Here is a 12,543-nt window from a genome sequence, read left to right as displayed (position 1 = left end):
CCTCCAACACTACACTATAACGCTTGTTTTCTCCAACACTGAAGAATGACTCTTGTAGCCTCCAACACTACACTATAACGCTTGTTTTCTCCAACACTACACTATAACGCTTGTTTTCTCCAACACTGAAGAATGACTCTTGTAGCCTCCAACACTACACTATAACGCTTGTTTTCTCCAAAGCAAAACAATACGACGTTTGTATTCTCCAACGCAACACCATACTAAAACAAATACTAAAATTCCAGAAAATACTCTCACTGTTGTGGCCATTTTAGTGGTTTAATTTGATATTGTCAATTGTCATAATGTTAGCTGACAGACTGTTAATTTCAAGTGTCAGATGAAATATTCTGCTGTATATTTGAAGTTGCTTTTGTACTGAAACATTTCTGTAGTATTACTTGTGAGTGTAAATTTATTAAATTATTCTATTATTTTAGTAAGAGAAAGAGGTTCTCCACATTATTACATTATTGACAGAGTACTGGAATAAGTTAAACGGAATCTTTTATACCAGGATTACACGAAGGTAGACTTAAACTACTGACAGTCATTAACTTAATATCTTCGTCCCAATTATTCAGCCACTTTATATTATTTTCATTAACACATCGGCCGTTTCCCATCAAGGTAGGTTGGCCCGAAAAGAAAAACTTTCACCATCATTCACTCCATCACTGTTCTGCCAAAGGCATGCTCATACTACAGTTATAAAACTGTGACATTAACACCCCTCCTTCAGAGTGCAGACACTGTACTTCCCATCTCCAGGACTCAAGTCCGGCCTGCCGGTTTCCCTGTATGCCTTCATAAATAATACCCTGCTTACACTCCAACAGCACGTCAAGTCCTATGAACCATTTTACTCCATTCGCTCCTGTCTAACACGCTCACGCATGCCTGCTGGAAGTTCAAGCCCCCCTCCCTCTAACCTTTTCTAGGCAGACCTCTACCCCACCTTCCTTCCACTAAAGATTTATACACTCTCCAAGTCATTCTATTTCATATGCTTTTCTATATATCTAAATGCAACAAAAAACTTCCTTACCCTTCTCTAAATACAGTTCTCTTATAAGTTTCAATGTAAACACCTGGCCTACACATTCTCTACCCTTCCTAATACTCCCTTGTTCATCTGCAAACCTGCTCTTCATCTTACCCTTAACTCTTTCAATAACAACTCTACCATATGTGGTATACTAAACAGCCTCTTTCCCCTATAATTCTTACTCTCTCTTTTGTCCTCTTTTCCTTTATACAAAGGAACTATGCATGTTCTCTACCAGTGTAAAGGTACCTTCAAAACTTTCATTCCTTTATTAAACGAAAACACCAACGACTCCAAGACTATATCCCCACCTGAAATCTCATGTGCTTTACCCAATTTCATTTTATCCACTCCCTCACACTCACATCTGGTTCATCTCTCACTCCTAAAACATGCAATACCTCCCTGACCAGTGCACGAAATCACTGCCTCCCTTTTTTCAATAACAATTTACAGCATCTCTAAATCTTCCCTCTATCTTGTTAACCTTCAACTCTCCATCTAGTAGGTACTTTCCCCTTCTGTTTTTGTCAAATCCATTCATTCCTAGGCTTTCACAATCAATAAATTTCTCTCTAAATCTTTTTGACAGCAAAGTTTACTGAGAGAATCTTTCCCATTCTCTTATTTTCTCTCTTTTTGCAATCTCTCACTACTCTCTTAATCTCTGTTTTTCTCTCCATATAATCCACTCTGTACATCATTTTTGCTTTGTAAAAAAACTCTCATATGCTAATTTGTTTCTCTCCTACCACTCTCTTTACCTCATCATTCCACCAAATGCTCCTCTTTCTTCCCGCACCCACCCTCCTATATCCACAAACTTCAGTTGCACACTCTAACACTGCATTCTTAAATTAACCCCTTGCCTCTTCAGCTTCCTCATCTTTCTCCCAGCAGTTACTTTTATCTTACCATAACTATCTCCTTCATCAGTGTATAAATTTTCACTTCTCTCTCTTACCAGCTGATGCCATATTCCTTTTCCCCCATCTACCTCTTGATAAATTAGACACTTCTAAAACAAGTGTCTAATTTATCAACTTATTGGTTCTCTAAATGGTTTATTCACTCTACGTCATACTCTCTGTCGTGACAACTAAACAATAACCTCACATATCTGTTGACGCTTTAAACATGTTCATCCAGAAGTCTAGCCATCAGTCTTTTATTCACCAATACATAATCCAACAAATAAGTACACTTGATACTATATTGAATCTCGTGTACTTATTTATCCTATTTTTCTTAAGAAATGTTTTATCTATTAGATTTCTTTCTATAAAAAGTTCAATTAAACGCCCCCATTATCATTTACCCCTGGCACGCCAAACTTACCTACAACACACTTACAACAGTTTCTCCCGCTTCAGTATTTATGTCCTCAACAACAAATATCTTTGTTCAAAACTACCTAAACACTTGATTAACATCTCCCAGATTCTCTACGCTCTTCTCTTCTCCAGGCGCATAAACCCTTAGTATAACCCAATTTTCGTATCCAACCCCATTTTTAATTCACATAATTCTTGAATTTATTCATTTATATTCCCTGTTTTCCTGCCATAACTGATCATTCAAAATTATCCCTACTACTTACTAATTCCCTTTATCTCTCCCTACTGAAACTCTCCTACCTCCTTCAGTTTTATTTCACTTAGAGCCAGAACATCAAGCTTCTTTTCATTTCATGGTCTGGTAACTATGGAGTTGGATCTTCTCCACGATGAGGTACTGACCATCTCAAAAATGAATTCACCAGGTTGATAGACTGATTACATCATTACCTCATCTCTACTCTTGCTGCCTCCAGTTTATTCGCCTCTGTATTTGACTGAAGAAACCGTTCAGGCAAAACGTTTTAACCAACAATAAAGATACTCAGTTTTTTATTCATTGATTAATATGAAATATTTCAGTATAATCTTAGAGAAATGCATAAATTACGTGAAGTAAAAAAAACATGGAATAAGAGACACAATTATTTGCTTAATGAACTGCAGGAAAGATAAATAAACTTGAGATAAAGAAGAAAAGCTTTAATTTAAGTTCCTCTACAACTCACTGTGATACTGTATAAATAATGAATTTCAAATAAGAGAGGGAGAGACAGCAGAGAGAAAATAAAATAAGAGTGGTGGGACGTGGTGTGACCAAGGACAGGGTTTAGACTTCACTCAGTGCAGGTAGCATCCTGGTCATTGCCGGGATAAGAGACCTTACTCAAGGAAAGTAGAGTGACCTTTCCAAGGGGTGAACGACCTTGTTCACAGTTGGAGGAACCTGCACTCACTAAGAGTTAATGGTAGTGGTGGCAGTGGTGGTGGTGATTGTGGTGATGGAGGGGGAGGGAGTTGGAGATCAGATAGTTACTGAGTGGCAGGGTAAGTCGTTCCTCCTCTCCACCCCCCGCCCCCAACCCCCTCTCCCTTTCATACGTAGTTTTGCAGGAGATCTACAGACATTTTCAAAGTACTTGGGGGTGAATGTCACGACTAACATAAAATGAAGGAGTAGCACTACAGCAGGTCTGCTGGCCCATGCTAGACAGGTCCAGCTCACACCCACCCACTCATGTATTTATCTAACCTACTTTTAAAACTACACAACGTTTTAGCCTCAATAACTATACTCGGGAGCTTGTTCCACTCATCCACAACTCTATTATCAAACCAGTGCTTTCCTATATCCTTCCTGAATCTGAATTTTTCCAACTTGAAACCATTGCTGCGAGTCCTGTCTTGGCTGGAAATTTTCAGCACACTATTTACATCCCCTTTATTTATTCCTGTTTTCCATTTATACACCTCGATCATATCCTCCCTAATTCTACGCCTTTCGAGAGAGTGCAGATTCAGGGCCCTCAGTCTATCCTCATAGGGAAGATTTCTGATACATGGGATCATCTTTGTCATCCTCCTTTGTACGTATTCCAGAGCATTTATATCTATTCTGTAATACGGTGACCAGAACTGAGCAGCAAAGTCTAAATGAGGCCTAACCAAGGATATATAGAGTTGAAGAACAACCTGAGGACTTCTATTATTTATACTTCTAGATATGAAGCCAAGAATTTTGTTAGCTTTATTGCGAACACTAATGCACTGTTGTCTTAGTTTTAGATTACTGCTAACCAGAACTCCTAAATCCTTTTCACAATCGGTAGTATTAAGATCTACATTATTTAGTATATATGTGGCATGGTTATTTAACTGTCCAACATTTAGAACTTTGCATTTGTCAGTATTAAACTGCATCTGCCACTTCCCCGACCATTGCGTCAGTCTATTCAAATCATCCTGGAGTGCTCTAATGTCATTAGAATGAAGTGGACGGCCTATTTTGGTGTCATCAGCAAATTTGCTTATGTCGCTATTTATTCCCTCATCTATGTCGTTTATGTAAATTGTGAACAACAACGGGCCCAACACTGACCCCTGAGGAACACCGCTTGTGACGTGCCCCCATTCTGATTTCTCCCCATTTATGCAAACTCTCTGCTGTCTATTTGTCAGCCATGCCTCTACCCAGGAAAAAAATTCTCCTATTCCGTGTGCCCTAAGTTTCCTCAATAGCCTCTGGTGTGGAACTCTATCGGAAGCCTTACTGAAGTCCATATACACAATATCATATTCATTACCATGATCTACCTACTCAAACACCTTAGTGAAAAAAGTTAGTAAATTCGTAAGACAGGAACGCCCCTTTGTAAAACCGTGTTGAGAATCATTAATCAATCTGTGCATGTCAAGATGGCTACGAATTGCTTCGGCAATTATTGATTCCATAAATTTTCCCACTATGGAGGTAAGGCTTATTGGTCTATAGTTCGAAGCCTTGTAAATAGGTATTACATTTGCCATTTTCCACTTATCAGGCACTATGCCAGTTTGTAGTGATATATTAAAAAGATTAGCCAAAGGTATGCTAAGTTCCTCTTTACATTCCTTTAACACCCTTGCAAACAGTTCATCAGGACCTGGGGATTTGTTAAGTTTTAGTTTCTCTATTTGTCTGAGGACCATGTCACCAAAAGGGCTAGATTATTGTGCATCCATATCTATCCTGTGGACGGTAGCCCAAAACGCATGGCTACACAAAAGGTCTAAGTACTACATCCCAAAAGCATTCACAGGAGTACATCTGGATTTATATCTGCAGTTCACTTATCTGTTACATGCAAGTTTAGGAAATTTGCTCATTATGTCTGGCACCTTGTACCAGATATAATAACACGGGTGACATGTACCTTGCTCAGTGGTGACGTGTATCTTGCTAGTGGTGACCTGTACCCTGCTAAGTGGTGACGTGTACCTTCCTAGTGGTGACCTGTACCCTGCTCAGTGGTGACCTCTACCCTGCTCAGTGGTGACCTGTACCCTGCTAAGTGGTGACCTGTACCTTGCTAGTGGTGACCTGTACCCTGCTCAGTGGCGATGCGTTCCTTGCTGTGGTGACCTGTACCTTGCTCAGTGGTGACCTCTACCTTTCTGTGGTGACATGTGCCTTGCTCAGTGGTGATGTGTACCTTGCTCAGTGGTGACCTGCACCTTGCTCAGTGGTGATCTGTACCTTGCTCAGTGGTGATGTGTACCTTGCTGTGGTGACATGTACCTTGCTCAGTGGTGACCTGTACCTTGCTCAGTGCTGACCTGTACCTTGCTCAGTGCTGACCTGTACCTTGCTCAGTGCTGACCTGTACCTTGCCCAGTGCTGACCTGTACCTTGCCCATTGGTGACCTGTACCTTGCCCATTGGTGACCTGTACCTTGCCCATTGGTGACCTGTACCTTGCCCAGTGGTGACATGTACCTTGCTCAGTGGTGACCTGTAACTTGCTAGTGGTGACCTGTATCCTGCTCAGTGGTGACGTGTACCTTGATAGTGGTGACCTGTACCCTGCTCAGTGGTGACCTGTACCCTGCTCAGTGGTGACGTGTACCTTGCTAGTGGTGACCTGTACCCTGCTCACTGGCGATGCGTTCCTTGCTGTGGTGACATGTGCCTTGCTCAGTGGTGACCTGTACCTTTCTCAGTGGTGATGTGTACCTTGCTGTGGTGACATGTGCCTTGCTCAGTGGTGATGGCAACTACCCGAATACACTGTTCCTAGTTCCGACTAACCCAACTGAAGTCTCCCTTATTATCAACAAACTAAAAAACAAAACAGGAGATTTAAATACCTTACCACCCATTATATACCATAAAAGTGTCACAGGTGCTATCACCAATCATTGCAACACTCTTTAACAAATCCATTGAATCCTCTACCTTCCCTACAGTTCTCAAAATAGCAAGGGTCACCCCGATCCATAAAGGAGGAGACCACACAGACTTGAATAACTATAGGCCAATATCCAACTTACACCCTCTCTCTAAAATCTTTGGAAAATTAATCCATAAGCATATCTATTCCTACTTCATCTCCCACAACATACTCAACCCCTGTCAATTTGGGTTCAGGCCTAATAAAAATACTAATGATGCTATTGTACACATGCTAGAACATATATACACTGCAATAGAGAAAAAAGAAGTCCCACTGGGGATCTTCATTGACTTACGTAAAGCTTTTGATACAGTTGACCATGACTTGCTCCATATAAAATTGTCGCACTATGGTATAAGAGGGCACTCCCTCAACTACCTCAAGTCATACCTTAGCAACAGAAGCCAATATGTGTACACAAATGGGGCAAGCTCTTCCGCATAGCCAATTACAGTTGGTGTCCCACAGGGAAGTGTCCTAGGCCCTCTTCTCTTTCTCATATACATAAATGACCTACCAGATGCATCGCAACTACTCAAACCCACACTATTTGCAGATGACACTACATACGTCTACTCTCACCCGAGCCCAGTCATGCTAGCCAATACTGTAAATACCGAATTACAGAAAATATCAACCTGGATGAGGACAAACAAACTTACTCTAAACATTGACAAAACCTACTACATTCAGTTTGGTAACAGAGCTACAGATGTGTCTCTAAACAAAATGATAAATGGATCACCTATCACAAAACTCACAGAGGGAAAATTCTTAGGAATCCACCTTGATAATAGACTCAAATTTCAAACACATATACAACAAATTTCCAAGAAAATTTCCAAGACTGTAGGCATACTATCGAAGATACGGTACTATGTTCCACAGTCAGCCCTCCTGGCCCTATATCACTCACTTATTTACCCCTATCTCACCTATGGAATTTGTACATGGGGCTCAACAACAATAAACCATCACTACTAATTACCCAACAAAAGGCTGCAGTCAGAATAAGTTCCCACTACAGGCAGCACACTTCACCAATATTCAGAACTCTAAACCTACTCACAATACAAAACATCCATACTTATTACTGCACCTACTACATACATAGAACACTTAACTCTGATATTAACCCTCCTCTCAAACATCTCCTTGCCAACCTCAACAGAACACATGACCATAACACAAGGCACAGATCACTCTTTGATGTTCCTCGTGTCCATCTCACGCTATGCAAAAACTCAATGCACATAAAAGGCCCTATAATCTGAAATTCATTACCTGTGAATATAAAAGAAACACTGTTTATAAATTCAAGTCTCTTCTCAAAAATCACTTACTCACCCACAACTAAATAAATACTGAATAATTGTATCTCATAAATTGTATCTCATATATGTATCTCATTATTGTATCTCATAAATGTCAACCTGTGACCCAGTCAAACTTTGTTACTATTTAACTTCATTACCTAACATAATACTCCATTCTACTGATTACACAGCAACACAGTAATGACCATATGACCTGTCTTTGTAATACTCATTTGTACTAAATTGTTATCTGTTTTTCAACCATTTTTGTACCACTGAATATATCATTTCTTAGTTAATCTTAAGTTAATTTTAAGCCTGCCCATAATGCTCTGCATACAAGTGGCTTTGGCATGTTGCTCTTAACTGTATTCTTTTGTACTTGTCTGTATCATGTTCAGATAAATAAATAAATAAATAATGTATACCATGCTCAGTGGTGACCTGCACCTTGCTCAGTGGTGACCTGCACCTTGCTCAGTGGTGATGTGTACCTTGCTCAGTGGTGATGTGTACCTTGCTCAGTGGTGACCTGCACCTTGCTCAGTGGTGACCTGCACCTTGCTCAGTGGTGACCTGCACCTTGCTCAGTGGTGACCTGCACCTTGCTCAGTGGTGACCTGCACCTTGCTCAGTGGTGACCTGCACCTTGCTCAGTGGTGATGTGTACCTTGCTCAGTGGTGACCTGCACCTTGCTCAGTGGTGATGTGTACCTTGCTCAGTGGTGACCTGCACCTTGCTCAGTGGTGATGTGTACCTTGCTCAGTGGTGACCTGCACCTTGCTCAGTGGTGACCTGCACCTTGCTCAGTGGTGACCTGCACCTTGCTCAGTGGTGATGTGTACCTTGCTCAGTGGTGACCTGCACCTTGCTCAGTGGTGATGTGTACCTTGCTCAGTGGTGACCTGTACCTTGCTCAGTGGTGATGTGTACCTTGCTCAGTGGTGATGTGTACCTTGCTCAGTGGTGACCTGTACCTTGCTCAGTGGTGACCTGCACCTTGCTCAGTGGTGATGTGTACCTTGCTCAGTGGTGACCTGCACCTTGCTCAGTGGTGACCTGTACCTTGCTCAGTGGTGACCTGCACCTTGCTCAGTGGTGACCTGCACCTTGCTCAGTGGTGACCTGTACCTTGCTCAGTGGTGACCTGTACCTTGCTCAGTGGTGACCTGCACCTTGCTCAGTGGTGACCTGTACCTTGCTCAGTGGTGACCTGCACCTTGCTCAGTGGTGACCTGCACCTTGCTCAGTGGTGACCTGCACCTTGCTCAGTGGTGACCTGCACCTTGCTCACTGGTGACCTGTACCTTGCTCACTGGTGACCTGTACCTTGCTCAGTGATGACCTGTACCTTGCTCAGTGGTGACCTGTACCTTGCTCAGTGATGACCAGTACCTTGCTCAGCAGTGACCAGTACCTTGCTCACTGGTGACCTGTACCTTGCTCAGTGGTGACCTGTACCTTGCTCAGTGATGACCAGTACCTTGCTTCTGTGAAGACATGTCTAGTGTGTTCTCTGTGTAACTGAATCTGTGCTCCAGTTCCCTTAATTAACAATGAATGCCTCCCACATCTCCCCCAACAGGCGCTGTGTAATCCCCATGATGATGATGATGATGATGATGATGATGATGATGATGATGATGATGATGATGATGATGATGATGATGATGATGATGATGATGATGATGATGATGATGATGATGATGATGATGATAAATATTAAAAATGTGAAACTGAATCACGATGTCCTCTACTGAGCAACTCTACCAGCAGCTTAAGGAGGAGCTGAGGGTGGCTAAGCTTAAGATACGGCGATTGACTGAGGAAAACAAGAGGATTCGTAGTAATCCTCCTGTTGTGAATCCACAGGTAAAAAAAAGGAATCTGGAGAGTGGCTGGACAACATGATACGAAGCTGAAGATCAAGAGGACAAATAAAGATGTAGAAACGATGAAGAAGCAGGAGACTGCTGTAGAAACTTCTAACCTTTTCTCTGTTGATTACTGGGAACATCACGATGAAGAACAACAAGGAAGGTAGGAACATTGTATTTGTTTGGGACAGTCAGATTAGGTACATAGATAGGGCCTTCTGCTAAAGGATTTGAGTAGAGTAGGAGACAGAGGGTTTGCTTTCCTGGAGCTGGGATGGAGGATATAGCCGGCTTGACACCATGTATAGTAATGGGATCAATTGTATTATCTGCCACAGTGCTGGAGGCAATGATATAGGCAAGTGTAGAAGTGAGGGTTTAGTTAGAAGGTATTGGACAGCAATAGACATTATTAGGAAAAAGGGAGGGAGCCCTGTTTTATGTGGCATTTTGCCCAGTAGGGATGTTGGAAATGAATAGCTATCTAGAACAACCGGTATTAAGTGTTGGCTGGACAAACACTGTAAGGATAATGCAAAACCATCATTGACAACTGGGACCAATTCTTTGGCAGCAATGACATGTATGCCAGGGATGGGGCTCACTTATCCAGGGTAGGTGTGGATTTTCTCGCTAGTTCAGTTGAGGGTGTTGTTAGGGCTTTAAACTAAGATTAGTTAGAGGTATGGGTTTAGGAAGGGAAAATAAGGAGTATGGAAATATTGATTTAGGCTTTGATAGCATATATCTTAATAATAACCATCGAATAACACATGGTAATAATAATAACAGAAATTCTGTAAAAGCAAAGCTAAACAGGAAAAAGGTGCAGAAGGAAAACATATTAATATATTTTATACCAGCTGTCGAATTGCAAGAAATAAAATTAATGATTTATGTTTGGTAGAATGTGCTGAGAACTTTCATATTGCAATAACTGAAACATGGTATAATTTAAAAAGTAGGGATATAATTGCTGAATGCCATATTCAAGGATTTAAGCTATTCCATGTTCCATGGACAGACTTAAGAAAAGTGGCAGCTCATGGTATAGAAGGTAAATCATACCACAGGTAGGGATAGAACCCGCAATCAGAGACCCATAAAACTCGAGACCGAAGTGTTAACCACTGGGCCAGCTAGCCCAGTGGCTAGCGAGTCGATCTCGAGTTTTATGGCTCTCTGATCGCGGGTTCTATCCCCGCCCGTGATATAGTTTGTTTGCAATCGTGTCATTACGATTTCGTGAGTCATAGGAGGTAAGATGGATAGAGGCATTGCTTACCAGGAGAAAGCAGAGAGTTTGCATTAATGGGGTCAAATTTGAATGAAGACTGGTCACTAGTGGCTTTCCACAGGGATCACTTTTAGACCCAGTGTTGTTCATAATTTACATTTATGACCTTGATGAAGGATTTGGCGATGATAAAAAAAATTTGGCCGAATAATTGATTCTGATGATGATGGCAATGAACTGCAGGAGGATTTGGACAAATTAATGTCTTGGTCTGAAAAATGGCAGATGAAGTTCAACGTGGACAGGTGTAAGGCCCTAGTCCTTATCAATAAAAATAACCCTCGAAGTTATAAACTAGGTGAAGTAGAGCTTGATCACACAGTGTGTGAAAGAATTGGGGAGTCATGGTGAGCAGAAATCTGAAGCCAAGACAGCAGTGCCTAAGTGTGCACAATTAGGCTAACAGATTACTTGGATTTATTTCAAGAAGTATAAGTAACAGGAGTCCAAAAGTTATTTTACAGCTCAATATATCACAAGGCCTCATTTGGATTATGCCGCTCAGTTTTGGTCTCCTTACTACAGGATAGATATAAATTCATTGAGGAATGTACAGAGAAGAATGACTAAAATGATTCACTGTATAAGGAATCTCCCGTATGAAGATAAACTTAGACCCTTGAATCTTCACTCTCCTGAGAGACCGAGAATGAGAGGAGATATCATCGAAGTGTATAAGTGGATGATGGGCATAAACTAAGGTGTTATTAATAAAATACAGAGGATATTGAATGAGGTAAGAGCCAGAAATGTCGGATTTAAGTTAGATCAATTTATATTTCGATAGGGCACAGGTAATGGTTTTCAGAAAGAGTTGTCGATGCGTGGAACAGTCTTCTAAGTAGAAAAATCAAGGCTAGGACCCTGGGTAGCTTTAAAAAGAGACAGGACAAATACATGAGTGGGAGGGGCTGGGTTTGATTGGTGTCGTGGGTACGGGAGTAAATATTTGGGTAGCTTTGTGAAGGGGTGGTTTTGATAAGGACCTGACTTATATGGGCCAGTAGGCCTTCTACAGTGTTCCTCCATTCTTATGTTTTTATGTATATTATTTTCGTAGATGAATGGTTCAAAGAACCGACATGTTGTTAAATTAGACACATGTGCAACTCTTGGGTATCTTTATCGAGGAAACGATTCGCCACACAGTGACTCCTGTTCTTCAAGTTTATCCTTTGTATGGACTGATGAAGTCACTGTGTGGCGAAACGTTTCCTCAATAAAGATACCCAATAGTTGCACATGTGTCTAATATGTTATTTTCATTAATAGGATATCTTGACATATGGCACAGGTTATTATAGTGTCCATCTCTATATTCCTCAATAACTGGATAATTTAAGCACAATTATTATCATGTGTGTGTCTGCCAAACTGAAAGAAGTACTTGTAACCATGGCTAAGCCTGGCTACTGCAACATCAGTCTGTTGACATTGTTAGGTAAGACACATATGCAACAGTTAGGTATCTTTATTTCGAAACGTTTCGCCTACACAGTAGGCTTCTTCAGTCGAGTACAGAAAAGTTGATAGAAGCAGAAGAGACTTGAAGACGATTACATCGATTACACTGATTACATCGTCTTCAAGTCTCTTCTGCTTCTATTAACTTTTCTGTACTCGACTGAAGAAGCCTACTGTGTAGGCGAAACGTTTCGAAATAAAGATACCTAACTGTTGTAATAAAGTTGGTAGAATTACCGACAATATGTAAAGTGAACATTAAAATGGT

Source organism: Cherax quadricarinatus, chromosome 73 (genome assembly GCF_038502225.1).
Source record: "Cherax quadricarinatus isolate ZL_2023a chromosome 73, ASM3850222v1, whole genome shotgun sequence".
NCBI classification, from domain to species: domain Eukaryota; kingdom Metazoa; phylum Arthropoda; class Malacostraca; order Decapoda; family Parastacidae; genus Cherax; species Cherax quadricarinatus.
Note: the sequence above shows the minus strand (reverse complement) of the source record.